At 48.1% G+C, this 16698-nt stretch overlaps 1 protein-coding gene across 4 annotated transcripts in view; it reads right to left on the reverse strand.

The window, feature by feature from the left end:
• The window catches only part of PLA2G7 (phospholipase A2 group VII), a 1251751-nt gene that overhangs the window by 881286 nt on the left and 353767 nt on the right, over positions 1-16698 (reverse strand). The window lies entirely within an intron of this gene.

Consider the following 16698-nt stretch of genomic DNA (forward strand, 5'->3'; position numbering starts at 1 on the left):
TCCAAGAAACAGGAATGGTCGGCTCCAAGGAGAGAGAAGGCTCGAGGCAGATGTCGGCGCCGAGCTTACCAAAGCCAAGCTCAGAGAGGGAGAGCGGGGTCGGACAAGGGTCCGATGCCACTAGCCCCCTCGGAGCTGACAGTGGAAACCCGACGACCGGATCCCTCCAAGGAAAGTCTCAAGGAGGAGATCGGAGCCGAGGATGACGGAGCCGAAGGATGTATCGGCTCGCATCGAAACAGTCGCTGTCCCAAGAAGCTCCGGCTCCGAACTCTGGTGTGGAGTCGGAGGAGGAATCTCAAGAATTGGGGCTGTAGCCGAAGTCTGTTGAGACGGGCTATGGAGCATTTGGGCCAGTGCCTGAGACTTCAACAGCCTGCTTACCACCCTCTCCAAATCATGGTCAGACAGCCTGGAAGATCTCGAAGATCGGCTCCGATGGCTCCGCTCCGACAAAAGAGGAGACCCCGGAGCCGAGTGGATACTTAGTATCGAAAGGGACCGGGATCTCTTGCGGGCCGGAGCCATCGGAGCCGAAGTCCCTTGAACCCCAGATGGAGCCGAGGATCTCGGCTCCGATGTTGATAAAGTGTCGGCTCCAGCCGAGCCGACAAGGCAACAGTAGTCAGGGTATCGGAGCCGGTCGGCACCGAACCCACTACTCTGGCAGAAGAAGCATCGGTTCCAGCCGAGCCGATATCGGCTCCGACGGGCGGAGCCACCGGAGGAGGCTTAGACACTGTAGCCTGAGCCTTCGGTGGCTTAAGAGGTTTTCCTGCCCCTTGCTTAGGAGGAGAACCTTCAGGTTTCAACAAACCTCGGAGGATCAGTTTGTTCCTCCTTTCCTGCAGGACTCGCTGGCTAAAGGCATGACACAACGCACAGGAGTCCTGCAGGTGCAAAGGCCCCAGGCAATACACACAAGAAGTGTGACCGTCTGTCAGGGACATTTTCTGACAGCACTGGTCACACTTCTTGAAGCCTGAGACCTTGCCTTCCTAGACATCCTAAAAGGATATACACAAACAGTCCCCACAAACACACAACTTAATCCCTACACAGACACACAGGAAGGGAATAACTTGGGGAACTAGGCCTGACTAAAACTTTCACTGAAAAACTATATTAAAAGTTTAAAAAAGGAAGGGAATAGGGTGGGCTGTACTAAATACAGGCTAACCTAACACTGAAGGGAAATTAAACCCCTAACTAACTTTATTCTTATTTAACAAGAAAAACTTACCTCAGCTGGCAAAGGAGACCTCTTTCGCTAAGCGGCAAACGAGATCTGGGGTAGTTCCGCCTTGCATCATGGGATATAGGGTTGCCTCGAGCTGGTAAAAGGAGTTCTCGAGCTAAAGCTAGTGCCGAGTCGGAGCCGAGGATCGGCTCCGAACCCATCCAGCAAGAATGAAGGCGAGATTGACAACTTAACATGCTGACTTATTGTAATTCTTTTTTTATACTTTTCCAGCTGCCACCCCTTCCATAAAAAAAAGAGGGGTGGTGAAGAGTCAACTAATATGAGTATCCAGGTTGACATCTGATGAAACAGTGTGTTTACAGCAAACTGAGATGGTTAAGGCGATGTTTCATGAACGTGGTTATCCACCAAAATTATTAGATTCAGTGGGACATGAGGTTTTATCAGCAAGGAAAGATAAATTTTCCACTACTATATTAAGTGGGTTAAACCAGATGGATCAGAGCGTAAACAGTTCTTTCAACACACAGAGTAACATATTGCTTCATTATATTACTGATGTGAGAAAAATTGAGGACATTATGTACAAGAACTGGTTGATATTACATTGTGATGGCAATATTAATCACTTGTTCCATGATAAGCCATCTTTTTCTTACAAGATCAAGCCTGATTTCAAATTTTTATTGTAAAACACTAAACAAATTGATAAAAGACTGGCCTTAACAAGAAAATGCGGGCACTGTGCCCAGTGCCATTATACAAATGTGAAGTGAGAAGGTCAGATATTAAACAATATGAGTCTTAACGAGGACAAGAGACCACATAACTGTCAGTAACAGAGAGTAGGTTACTTAGCCAACTGTTCCAGCTGTTTGGCATTTTACTGGGAGAAGTCCAATGTTGTTGTTTCTCTTTCGGCTTTTCCCGGTTAGGGGTCGCCACAGCGGAACTCTGGTCTGCTACTGATTGGCAGTTGGGTTTTATGGTGTCATAGGTTCATACTAGGCTATCTGCCCAAGGGCATTTATAAGCCTAGCCCAGAGTTTTGTGGCTTTCGCCACCCCTTTAGTTTGGAGGATACTATGCCCATTATTTTGCTGTGCCTCTGTCAAGTAGTGACACTGAGATAATCCCTGGGGTATATCTGCGATCTCCCATCCATTGGTCAAGATTTCTCTTGAACAAAGCCAGCGAGGTGCTCTGCCTCACATGTACCGGGATTTTGTTCCACAGCATAGGGAGTCTCTGGGTGATGAATCTGTCCCTCCAGCACGTCCTATTTATAACCGTGTCAAGGTTTAAGTCTCCCACCCTTGTAGTTCTGAGGGATCTAGATTTTTATGAAGTGAAGCATGTTCATCAGTTCTGGGTTGGACATGGCCTTGTATGTCAGGCACAGGTCACCTCTGAGCAGACGGTAAGCGACTGAATAGAGCTGGAGTTCCTTCAGTCGGGCAGCATAGGACATATTTTTGAGACCTTTTATCCTTTTGGTGAGGAACTTTTGGGGAGTTGCCAGCCCGACTCCCAACCTTCAACGAAGGCACGCCCATTCAACGCATGTCTTTCGAACGCCCACTCGACTGTGGGGAGGACATGCAGACTCCACACAGAAGGCACTCCTAACCCAAGCCGAGAATCGAACGGGAGAACCTCTTGCTGTGAGGCAACAATGCTACCTTTAAATAAATGTATTTACCAGCATACATATTGTAAACAACAGAGATTTAAAAAAAGGTTTGGCCAGGCATTCTATTACTTGTGAACGTTTTAGCAAATTTGTTTTTCTTGTACTTGAGCAGATCCCAGTACCTCCATATAATGGTGACTGGGAGAATGAACTTTTACATAGAGAAATGCATTGGCAATTGAAACTTGATGCTGCAAATTATCCAGGGTTGAATGATTTGATTTCAATTGCCAGCGAGTTAAAGAAAAGAACACAGACTATATGATATGTTGATATATTTCTTTCATTATATTAAACATTGAAATTTCTAGGTTTAATTAGTTAATTTTTAAGTCTCGTTTTTAGATTGTATTTTATGGTTCTCAACAATAAGCTATCAGTAGTTCTCATTGCGTCACAAATGTGGGTGACTGTGATTGGCCAGGTAGAGGGGTGTGTATGGTTTCAGTGATGGTTTTAAACTGGAGTTGTAAGTGCTTGCATTCAATGTTCTGAGGATGTCTTAGATGAAAGCACTTAATCTGAAAGTTTTATTTTTTGGAATATTTTGTATTAAAACATCGGTTTAACAGTTGCTTACGGGCTTGTGGAAGTTTTTCTAGGTTCTCCATTTTTAATTTTGTTTCTATCCTTGCAGTAAGTGATAAACCCAGCTAGTGATGCCATTGCATCCAAAATAGGAGGTCTGAGGTACAAGTGAACTTGATACTACTTGTATATCTGAGGGCAAGCTTTCAGCTTGAGTTGAACCCTCACTCTTAGTTAATCTTTATTGCATAGTAATACTAATTAATGATGGTGCCACACACTAAATATATATCCATAATGTTTTTCTGAAAAATTGTTTAACTGTCTGTAGTTATCTGTGATATGGCTTTTGCAGAATACTTGGGTAAATGACAAACTGCTTTATAAACAAATTTTGACTTATTAATTAACATGTAGGTAAAAAGGCTTTTCCATGGGTAAACATCAATAACTTTTAGTTATGTACTCACCATAACTTCAGATGTTTGGGATCCATCTCGCCTACATTCTGACTGATGGGTTCGGAGCCGATCCCTCGGCTCCGACTCGGCACGCTTATGCCAAAGAGCGAAGTCTCTTATTGGCTGAGCTTACTATATCCCAGGATGCACCACTACCAGTCCCCCAGATCTAGTTTGTCCGCATATATGCACACATGCACGCCCTGCTTATATAATATCGTCAGATGAAACAAGATAAAAACAGTGGAACTCAAACCGTTCAATCTCTTCTGATCTCCAAGGCAGGGGGAAGGAGGGTGGGTAGTTAGAATGTGGCGAGATGGATCCCAAACATCTGAAGTTATGGTGAGTACATAACTAAAAGATGTTATGTGATCCTATCTCGCCTACATTCTGACTGATGGGACAGCCCCTAGCACCTGAATCCTGGGTGGCTCACTGGAAAACACTCCTGAGTACCGTGGAACCAAATGATGCTCGCCCTTTAGATGCCACATCCAATTTGTAGTGGGAAATGAAAGTGTGCGGGTTGGACCAAGTAGCCGCAGCAAATTTCCGATATAGCTAGCTTCAATGAAAAGCTATAGAAGTAGCCATAGCTCTGGTAGAATGAGCTTTGATAGATGTTGTAAGTTGCTTATTCAAGAAGAATAAGCCTTAGTTATGCAATCTCTGATCCATTTTGAGATAGTAGCTTTTGTGATGGTTTGACCCAATTTATTATCTGAGAAGGACACAAACAACTGGTCTGACTTACGGTTGCTGAGTCCTGTCTAAATAGAAGCGTAATTGCCTGTGAACATCCAATTTATGGAGAGTGTATTCTGCTTCATTGGAGAATTTTGGAAAGAAAACTGGTAGCTCTAGAGATTGTTGGAGACAGAAACTAGAACAGACCTTTGGGACAAAGGATGGATTAGGCCTAAGTGATACTCTATCCTTGTGGAAAATCAAGTATGGTGGCTTAATAGACAGGGCTTGAAGCTCTGAAACTCTTCTTGCAGAAGTAATTGCAACTAAGAAAGCAGTTTTCCAAGACAGATATTTTAACTCGCATGTAGCAGCCGGTTCAAGGGGAGATGTTAATGCAAGCACCAAATCAAGATCCCACGGAGGTGCATGATGAAAAATTGGTGGTCTTAATAGGCTCGCACCTTTAATGAAAGTTTTGCATAGTCTGCTGCTCATCAAGGGAGGATCCATGGATTCGTGGAATTTAGAGATAGCCGCTAGTTGGACTTTAATAGTTGAGACAGAAGATCCCTGATTAAACAGGGATGTTAAGAATTTCAAAACCTCTGGGACAGGAGCAGTGATAGGGTCTAAACCCTTGAGTTGAGCCCAGATAGCAAACCTCTTCCACTTACTGAGGTACAATTTGTTAGTGGTGGGTTTGTGGGCAAGATAAAATGTGAACAACTTCCGGTCTAGTGTGTGCCTTCTAACTAAGGTCGGAAGTGGAGGAGCCAAGCTGTCAATTTCAAAGATTGCAGGGATTGATGCCGATGTCCCGACTGATGGATTAGCAAGTCCGGAATTAGGTCTAAGGTCCACGGATCGTCCACTGCATGCTTCTTCGGGTAAGGAAACCATATCTGACGAGGCCAGTATGGGGCAATCAGAATCATTGAAGACCCCAGTTGAGAAGCTTTTTGAATAACTTTGGGAAGAAGTGGAATTGGAGGAAAGGCATAAAGTAGCCCTGTCGGCCAAGGTTGTGCTAGAGCATCCATGGCTGGTACTCCCTGATGTGGGATCAAGGAGAAGAACCTTTGACACTTGGTGTTTTGTGGAGTTGCAAATAGGTCGCAACACGGCGTCCCCCATCTCTTGAAAACCTGGGCTGCTACTGTGTGGTTTAGAGACCACTCGTGAGGAGAGAGAATTGTCCTGCTTAATTTGTCTGCCAATACATTTGACTTTCCCGGGATGTGGGTCGCTACCAAGAAGCGGTTGGTAGCTACAGCCCATTCCCACACTCTCATGGCCTCTCTGCAAAGGGGGTATGATCTGGTCCCTCCTTGTTTGTTCAGATACCACACCACCGACATGTTGTCTGTGTGGATGGCGATGGTGCCCTGAGGAAGAAACTTGTGTAAGGCTTGTAGGGATAGAAGTACAGCCCTCATCTCCAACACGTTGATGTGGGGAGGAGCTTCGTCTGGAAGCCAGGAGCCCTGAACTAGCCTGCCCAGACAATGCCCCCCCCACCCTATCTGGGAGGCATCTGTCGTCAGGGTAACCAATGGAGAGGGGAGAACAAAGGGTTTTCCTTGATCCAAGTTGGATGTCTGAAGCCACCAGCGAAGGTCTCTTTTGCATATTTCCGTAATAATGATGTGATGATTGAGGGGAAGATCCTGAAAGGACCATTGAGTTGACAAGAGCCACTGAAGAATCCTCATGTGTAATCTTGCTAGAGGAACTAAAAGAACCGTGGCAGACATTGAGCCTAAAACCTGTAGAACCATCCTGGCTGGGGCTTTGGATCTCGAGATCAGAGCTTGAACTTGGCCCTGTAAAGTTCGGATCCTTTCAAGGGAAGAAAGACGCATTAATCTTGAGTCTATCTCTGCTCCTATAAACTTTATGCATTGAGAGGGCAGCAAGACAGACTTTGACCAATTGAATGTAATCCCTAGGGAAACACCCAGGGAGATGGTGGCTTTGAGGTTGTCCATTAGTAGATGCCTGGTGGTGGCAGTCAGGAGCCAGTCGTCGAGATAGGGAAACACTTGGAATCCAAGACTTCTCAGGTGAGCCGTCACTACTGCCAAACACTTGGTGAACACCCTGGGGCTGTGGTGAGACCAAAGGGCAGAGCGCAAAATTGGTAATGACTGACTCCCAGGCTGAAGCGCAGATACCTTCTGGACGCCTGATGTATCGGTATGTGATAATAGGCGTCCTTGAGGTCTATGGAGCACATCCAAACATCCTTCTCCAACAATGGGAGAATGGATTGTAACGTGACCATTCGGAATTTGGATTTCGTGATGGATTGGTTCAGTCTGCTGAGATCCAATATTGGCCTCAGGTCCCCTGTCTTTTTTGGCACTAAAAAGAACCTGGAGTAATTTCCTGATCCGATCTGGTCTGTGGGGACCGGTTGGATGACTCCTTTTTCTAGCAGCTTTAAAGCTTCTGCGGCTGCTATTTCCCTTTGACTGGGTTGTGGGTCCGGGATTCTTTTGGACGGTGGGGGGGAGTATGTGAATGGGATGGTGTAACCTCCGGCAATGATCCGAAGCACCCATCTGTCCTGAGTGATTGACTCCCAGGCTTTTAGGTGCTTGGCAATGACACCCGACTGGCTCGAGCAGCACAGCCGGGCAATCCCTCATGACGTGTGGGAGGCTGAAGAGCCACGAAAGGACTCGCGGTCTCCAGAATTGCGGGGCCCTCTGCCGCCTCTGGGACGGCGTCTCCTGAAAAATTTCCCGTCCTCTGCCTCTGGACGGGAATCTTCCTGCTGTTGGGAGAAAAACTTGAGATTTGAACCACATTTTCCCCTCCTTTAGCCTTGGGGTAAGGCCGAAAGGGAGTGGAATAACGGGCACCCACGGCAGATAAAGTTTTTCCCTCTTGCTCACAGCGGGTAAGGGTGTCTTTCACCTTGGGTCCAAACAATGAGGACCCATCAAAGGGAGCGCCGTGAAGGAAGACTTGAAGGCCTCCGAACTGACACAAGCGGAGCCAGGCTTGTTCACGAGAGCCACGCCTGTGCCTGCGCTCTACCCGCCTTCGGCCGCATAGGAAATGAGCCTCATGGACGAGTTAGAAATTGACGTAAGGATAGCCAACTGAGAGCTAACCGACTGGGCTAGCTGCTCAGGTAGGTTACCGAGAGGAATCTGACAACTCCTTGACCAGATCCCTCTGAAGCCTGGTAAAATGTGCCAAGTAATTCAGAGACCTTAAAGTAAAGGCCGCTGAAGTCAAGGTGCGCTTCCGCACCTGTCCATACTCCTAGACTCCTTATTAGGAGGATGGACGGACGCTGAAGCCTCTGCCACGCCCTGTTGTGTAGCAGATGCCACCACCATGGCATCTACAGCCACGCCTTTAGTAAGGAACTCCTTCTCGGGGAGCAGACAAAATTTATTTGGACGAGAAGGGACTGGTTCCACGGTATCTGGATGTTCCACGCCTTCGACAAACTAAATCCAGAAGCTCGTCAAGGCGGAGACACCCAGGAGGCGGAGGGCTGAGCCCCAAAGGCCTTGAGGAGCACTGACTCGTCCGCAGAGGGGGTTTGGATATCCAGCCGCCTCGTTGTTTGAGGATCTCTAAGATGTCTGCAAAGAGACATCATCCGAGGACGACTGGGGACCCTCTGCATCATCCATATCAGTGTCTGATGTAATAGACTGGGAGTCCACGTGCTTCCTCTTGCACGATCTCTTCCTTGGGGGTTCCTCCAAGACAAATCAAGAACCCTCAGGAGGAGGGAACCCCACTGGGGTAACCTCAGGCCTCGGGCTCCGCTGGCTACGGACAGGGGAACTGCCAAAGACCCAGTCTCCACGCCCAGGGAAGGTGCCGGTAAAGCCGGAGAGATGGTCAAGAGGACTTGGCCAAGGCACTCCTCATGGCCCTGAAAGCCGGACCCCAGAATCCTGGGAGTGTCCGGTCTCCGAGCCGTGATAGCCGACGGAAGTCCCGCAGCAAGCACCGAGGGGAGGCTCGGAACCGAAAGCATAGGTCCCAAACATCACCCCGGGTCCAGCCGAAGAAGTCCAGCGTACCAAACTTCGGACCCGAAGGCCTGGTTGGAGTAAGGGTCGGAGCCGACCCTGAGATCTCCACCGGCTCCAACAGCACCTGCTCCACGGAGCCAAGCAGTCGGAGGAGGAATGGCAATGGGGTGGGCCAAGGTCATCGGCTCCAAGCCAACTGGGTCGGAACCGAAACAAATTTTTGGAAGACTGGGGACTGGAACAGTCTTTGGAGCACCCTGTCTATATCAGAATCTGACATCCTCAAGACCGAGAGGAAACAGAACGGGTTTGAGACGGCCTCTCCATCGGCCCCAAAGGGCTAGGGGACCCGGCTCCGAGGCGACTCGATGAGTATCGGCGCCGAGGGAATACTCACACCAGATTCCATCGGTGCCGAGGTAGACTTCGGCGCCGAGGAGGAAGTGTCTGAGCGGGCGACCCTTGTCGGCTCCGAGCAGCGGAGCCGACGGTGACCCGCCTCGATGCCCCAGCCATCGGCTCGAAGCCAGAGGAGTCGATACTGGTGGCATCGAGGCAGACCGTTCCGACCTCGGCTCCGAAGTCTTTGGAGCCGAAGGAGAGGCCTGCCTAAGTCTCTTGGCGGTCGGATCCGACGGACTGGTCGGAACCGAAGCCCTTTTCTTTTTGGCCGGAGCAGGAGAGGATGCCAAGGCTTCTTCAAAGGAAGGTTTAATTAACCCCTTAAGAATCAATTTATTTTTCCTCTCCTGGAGGACCCTTGAGGAAAAAGCGTGACATACGCTGCATGACTCCTGCAAGTGCTTTTCCCCTAAACAATATACACAGAGCGAATGATCGTCTGTGATAGACATTTTGAAACCACATTTCGAACATTTTTTAAAGCCCGAAGGCCTAGGAGTTTGTGACATGATGTTAAACAATTCTAGTAACTTTGACAGGAAAGTAAACAACTATAGATTTACTGATGATAAACCTAAGCTTACAGTTATAGCTTAACGCAAACACTTCCTGTAAATGACAGGGAACTCTGAAACCCTGTAAAGTTTTAAAAGGTTGACAGTCCGGGAAGGCCCTGGATGGAGGGGGGCCGAAAACAAACTCAACCCAATCACACACAACAGTTTTCACAATCCAAACACACACAAAAGAGCGTTAGCCGTTAAAACAGCTTTTGTGACCAAAAACAGCAAAAAACTGACAGAAAAGTTAGTTAATAAAAACTACTCAGCCCAGCCAGCTCGAGACCACGTCTTCGCAGGGAAGCGGCAAACGAGATCTGGGGGACTGGTAGTGGTGCATCCTGGGATATAGTAAGCTCAGCCAATAAGAGACTTCGCTCTTTGGCATAAGCGTGCCGAGTCGGAGCCGAGGGATCGGCTCCGAACCCATCAGTCAGAATGTAGGCGAGATAGGATCACATAACATCTATTTGTTTAACTTATTTTCTCATTATATTTTAAGTGCTCCTACTTAAAGTTCTTTTGTAGAAGACAGTTGTAATATATATGAACTATATAAAAAACAGTCACATCACATTTCAATAATTGTGTCTTAACAACATTAGGCTGTTCATTTTAATTTTTTTAAGTGATGGAAACATTGCAGTTGTGTGTGTGTGTGTGTGTGTGTGTGTGTGTGTGTGTGTATGGGAATTTGTGATGAAAGACAGACATTCACCATATGGAAATACACTCACTAATTTACTTAATAAAGGCAATGTAGTATGATGTACCCCTTTAGAATGAATGCTCATGAGTAAAGACATTCAAGGTATATGAATAAATTCAATATTCCTCAGGCTTTGCCAGTTAGTCACACTTGATATGTGGCTGCAGGAATTAGGATGAGCAGCTTTAATGAACAAAAATATTCTGCAAAAAGGTTGTGAAATTCAAGTACCCAATATAGGTTTCATAGTTCTATTGGAGATTACGACGCTAATGCCTTAAGAGCCCTTAAAAGCCTAGGGAGTATAACAAGAAGTTATGTACTCACCATAACGTTCGATGTATGTAGTCCATCTCACCTCACATTCTTACCCGTGGGTTCGGAGCCGAATATCTGCTCAGACTCAGCTGATTTTACTAGCTCGAAGTCTCTCATTGGCTGGGCCAAGCAGGTATCCCATGGTGCACTGCTCCATATCCCCAGATCTAGTTTGCTGCGGACCTCATTTATACTCCATGCACACATCACATCCAGGTAAAGAATAAGCTAAACAGAGGAACTCTGCAGGTAACAACCTAACCTCCAAATCCTTCAGGAAGGGGGAAGGTGGGAGGGTAAGTAAGAATGTGAGGCGAGATGGACTACATACATCGAACGTTACGGTGAGTACATAACTTCTTGATGTTATGTAGTCCTATCTCGCCTACATTCTTACCCGTGGGACAGCGTCCCTAGCACAGCACCTACATCCTGGGTGGCTCATAGGAAAATACTCCTGAGAACTGTGGAGCCAAAGGAAGACCTGCCCCTGGAGACCACATCCAATTTGTAATGAGAAAAAAAATGTGTGAGGAGAAGCCCAAGTAGCTGCAGCACATATATCATCCATTGACAATCTGGCTTGATAGGCTATGGATGTAGAAACAGCTCTAGTAGAGTGAGCCTTGACCGGAAATGGCAGATCTTTACCTCCTGCTTGATAGATGAACGAGATACACCTAGATATCTAGACAGGGTGACCCTGCAGACCAGTGAACCCATTCTGTTTTCCGAGAAGGAAACAAAAAGTTGGTAAGACTTCCGGATATCCTTTGTTCAGTGTAAATAGAAGCATAATTATCTGTGTAAGTCCAGCTGGTGAAACCTAAATTCTGCCTTGTTAGAAAAGTGAGGAAAGAAGACAGGCAACTCAATGGATTGATTTAGGTTAGACACGGGAGCCACTTTAGGAAGGAATGAAGGATTTGGTCTAAGAGAGAGACCCTGTCTTTATGGAAGATTAAATATGAAGGTTTGATAGAGAGGGCTTGAATTTCTGAAACTCACCTTGCTGAAGTGACAGCTGTTAAAGAAGACTGTTTTCCAGGTCGAGAATTTCAATTTGCAGGTAGCTGCAGGCTCGAAAGGTGGTAAGGTAAGGGCTTGTAGAACAGAATTGAGATCCCAGGGCATGATTGGTTCGGACACCGTGGGATGTAGCAACAGAGTACCCTTCAGGAATACCTTGCATAGTCTATGCACCATGAGACTAGGCTCATTCGCTACATGGAAATTAGAGATCGCTGCCTATTGAACTTTGATAGTGGCTGATGCGGAACCCTGATGGAAAAGCATAGACAAAACTCCAGGACTGAAGCGATTGGAGCTGTGTAAGGATCAATGTCTCTGGTATGTGCCCAAATAGAGAATCTTTTCCATTTGCTAAAATAAATCTTTCTAGTGGATGGTTTATGAGAGGACGACAACATATGAACCACTTCTGGTGAGAAATTATGAAATCTGAGTAAAGATGGAATTGGAGTAGCCAGGCTGTCAACCGGAGCATCATCAGGGAGGGGTGGAACTGTCCCGACATATGTGTCAGTAAATCTGGTTGAGGTTCCAGAGTCCAAGGAGTGTCCACAATGAATTGTTGAAGAAAGGGAAACCAAACTTGGCGAGGCCAGTGTGGAGCAATCAGAATGATTCTGCTTCCCAAGGATTGTGCTTTCTGAATTACCTTTGACAGCAAAGGAAACGGAGGGAAAGCATAAAGCAGACCGGAGGGCCAATCGTGAGCTAGAGCGTCCCATGAGCTAGAGCGTCCCTGGGTGACACCCCCTGTGGGGGGATCAGCGTGATGTAGTTGCTGCATTTCGCATTGAGGGGGCTGGCAAAAAGGTTGCAGCAAGGCTGACCCCACCTGCTGAAGATTCACTCTGCAACCAGGCGATTCAGGGACCACTTGTAAGGCATCAGAATAGCTCTGCTTAGCCTGTCCGCAATCACGTTGGACTTCCCCAGAATGTGCATTGCCACTAGAAACCTTTGGGAAGTTACTGCCCAATGCCACACTTGCATGGCCTCTCTGCACAGAGGGTAAGACCTGGTTCCCCCTTGCTTGTTCAGATACCACACTACTGACATGTTGTCTGAGTGTATCGCAATCATCCCTAGAGGGAGACCACTCTGAAGTGCTTGCAACGCAAGTAGCACTGCTCTCATCTCTAGGACGTTTATGTGCAAATGTATCTAGTGTTCTTGCCATGTGTCTTGGACTGTCCTGCCAAGATAATGCCCCCCCATCTGGGAGGCGTCCGTGGTCACCGTGGCCACCGGGATGGGTGGAACGAAGGGCCTTCCCCATCCAAATTGTTGGTGCACAGCCACCAACTGAGGTCCTGCTTGCATCTGTCCGTGAGCAAGATGGGATGAGACAGTGGAAGTCTTTGGAAAGACCACTGAACAAAGAGGAGCCACTGGAGAATTCTCATGTGCAATCTCGCTAGAGGAACCAACATGATTGTTGCTGCCATGGTCCCTAGGAGCTGGAGAACCCATCTTGCTTCCGCTTGTCTCAGGGGCATCAGCCTGTGTATCTGTTGTAAGGCTTTGATCCTTTCCTGTGATAAAATGCTCGCATTCAAATAGTGTCTAATTCTGCTCCTATAAAGGTGACATGCTGCGAGGGCAATAAAGCAGATTTTCCCCAATTTATTGTTATACCCAGCTGATGACATAGATTGATGGTAGCGTCCCTGGTGTGAAGTAGTTGATGCCTGGTGGGGGCGGTAAGGAGCCAGTCATCCAGATACAGAAACACTTGGAATCCCTGACGTCTCAAGTGAGCCGTCAACACCGCCATACACTTGGTGAACACCCTGGGGGCTGTGGTGAGACCAAAGGGCAGGGCTCGGAACTGGAAATGACTGGCTCCCAGCTGGAAGTGTAGGTGACTCCTGGATGTCCTGTCCATTTTCACATGGTAGTAAGCATCCTTGAGGTCGATGGAGCACATCCATATCTCCTCTCCCAACAATGGGAGAATCGATTGTAGTGTGACCATACAGAACTTGGACTTGTGTACGTACTTGTTCAGTTGGCTGAGATCCAGTATGGGTCTCAGGTCCCTTGTTCTTTTCGGCACCAAAAAAAATCTTGAGTAAGTCCCTAATCCGATTTAGTCTGAGGCAACACGTTGGATGGCTCCTTTTTTTAGCAGCTGTGAGATCTCTGCTGCTGCTTGATCCCTTTGACTGGGTGGAACATCTGGGATTTTTCTGCTTGGCGGGGGGTCTCATGCGAGTGGAATGAGATAACCTCTGGAATTGATCCATAATACCCATCGGTCCTGGGTAATGCTTTCCCATGCTTCCGGATATAACGAAATTCGACCCCCGACTGGCTCTGGATAAGCGCAGCCTGGCACACCCTCAGGAACGAGAGTACAGAGAGCCACAAAGGGAATCGCGGTCTCCTGAATTGCAGGGGGCCCCTCTGCCTCAGGGGCGACGTATCCCTGAATAACCCCCCCCTGCCTCTGGAGGGGGGTTCACCTTGTGCAGCAGGAAAAAACCTCTGTGATTTCTTGAACCACACCCCCCTCCCCCCCACTGGGCCTTGGGATAAGGCCTAGAAGGAAGGGAGAAACGGACCCCTACGGCAGACAGGGTCTTTCTCTCTTGCTTGCACCTGGTGAGGGTGTCTTTCACTTTGGTCCCAAACATCAAGGGGGGCTTCAGTGAAGGAAGACTTGAAGGCCTCTGCAAAGTGACACAGGCGCAGTCAGGCTTGCCTTCTAAGGGCGACCCCTGAGCTTGCTGCCCTACTCGCTCCCTCAGCTGCATATGAAATGAGCCGCATGGATGAGTTAACAATGGAGTTGAGGGTAGAGAACTGGGCATTAACCGTCTGAGCCACTGCCTCAGGAACATTACCCACAAGAGTGTCTCCTAACTCTTTGAGGAGATCTCTCTGGAGCTGAGTGAAGTGAGACAGGTAATTCAGCGACCATAAGGTAAAGGTTGCTGACGAGAGGGTACGCTTCCCGTACCGATCTATGGTCCTAGACTCCTTGTTTGGAAGATGGACGGATGAAGAAGACTCTGCTACTTCCTTCTGAGTGGCTGCTGCCACCACCACAACCATGGCATCTACAGGGACTCCTTTAGACAGAAACTCTTTGCCCTGGGGGACGGAAAGAAACCTGTTGGGACGCCTGGGCACGGGCTCTACAGAATTAGGGTTTTCCCACACTCTTCGACAAATCAGGTCAAGGAGTTTGTCGAAGGGTTGAGACACCCAGGAGGCAGAAGGCTGAGCACCAAAAGCCTTAGGGAATACTGACTCCTCCTTGGAAGGGGCTTTGGACAGCCAGTCACCTCTTTGTTTCAGTATCTCCAGGATATCGGAGAAGGAAACATCATCAGAGGATGACTTGGGGGACTCCCTGCAATTCCTCGAGGTCAGCATCAGAGGTGAGGGACTCATCCTGGGAGTCTATGTGCTTCCTCTTGCACAACTTCTTTCTGGGGGGCTCCTCAGGCACGAATTCTGAGGGGCCCTCAGAAACATGGGGACCACTTGTGGGGGCCCTGGTGCTCTGCTGTCCAAGGATGGGTGGTGATCAGAAGCTCTCACCAGAGTGGTGGGGGACAGAGTGACTGACCCGCCTGATGTAGCTGACGATCTGGCCAGCGCAGTCCGCATAGCCTCAAAGGCCAGCCCCCCCCGAATCCGAGGAGTGACCAGTCTCCAAAGCCATGACGGGGGTCGGAGTTCCCTGAGCTGATGCTCCGAGAGGGAGGCTCGGGACTGAAATAAGTCCCGAGATGTCCCCCTCGGGCCCAACTGAGGAATCCCGAGTCCCAAACCCTGACGACGGAGCCGACTGGGTCGGAGCCGATGCCGGCACCGATGGAGCCAAATGGGGCATCGGAGCTGGCCTAGAAACATCACATGGTGCAGGACACTCCTGCTCCGAAGACACAGATGCGCTCGGAGGAGGAATGATCGAAGACGGGGTCGGGACGGGCTCCGGAGCCGACTGGGTTGGAGCCGAAAACAATTTCACCAAAACCGGTGACGGGAGGAGCCTCTGAACCACCCTATCAACATCCACATCCGAAACAGTCCTGGAGGATTTGGAGGACAGGGATGGAGAATGAGATCTCCTTTCAGGAGAAGCTTGTCTGAGACTGGGCGATCGGCTCCTAGGAGGTTCCAATATAATTGGAGCTGACGCCGGTTCCGTCAATATCGATCCTTCCTTCGGCCCTGAGGACAGTGGAGCCGAGGAGGTCAATGCAGTTTTTGAGATTTTCTCCGGAGGCTCCAATTAAGCTGACGGAGCCAGAGATCTCTTTTTTGACTTGCCAGATTTTGACTTTCCAGTGGAAGACAAGTCCATAGCCTCTTCAAAAGAGGGTTTCAATAGTCCCTTTAAAATTAGCTTATTCTTTTCTCTTGGAGAACTCTAGGACTGAACGCATGGCAAAAACTGCAGGATTCCTGCAGATGGATGGCTCCCAAGCAATAGACACAAATGGAATGCCCATCGGTAATGGACATTTTCTACCCACATTTAGAGCACTTCTTAAAACCCGAAGGTTTATGCTCCTTGGGATCCCTTAGACATCTTAACTACTATGCCCACAATGCAAAACCAAGTCTGAAAAAAAAAAAAACCACACTACTACCAAAAGGTGGGAATGACGCTAACAGCAGCCAACACTAAACAGTGATCAAACACACAAAGACCAAATACAAACTCTTAACAAGGGATTGAACAAACACACCAGGGGGAAGGAAACGTCCAAACCTCTAACTTAAACGGTCTAGACCGTTCTGACACAAAAGGCAAATAGAGGAGAACTAGGCCCTCTAAATGAAATGGGCCAAGCCCGAGGGAACAGTCAGTGGGATACCACACAACAATCACACAATCACCAAGCTCGACAAATTTAGACAACTCTAGACAACTTAGAGAAATAGCTATGAAAATAGCTTTTGATAGGAATCAAAACTTTCTTCAATACAAGAAAAAAAGAGGGTACTTAGCCACAGGCAAGAGAGACCATGTCCGAGCTACACAAGCGGCAAATGAGATCTGGGGATATGGAGCAGTGCACCATGGGATACCTGCTTGGCCCAGCCAATGAGAGACTTTGAGCTAGTAAAATC

This window comes from Protopterus annectens, chromosome 2.part1 (assembly GCF_019279795.1).
Source record: "Protopterus annectens isolate FY-2018-M chromosome 2.part1, PAN1.0, whole genome shotgun sequence".
NCBI classification, from domain to species: Eukaryota; Metazoa; Chordata; order Ceratodontiformes; family Protopteridae; genus Protopterus; species Protopterus annectens.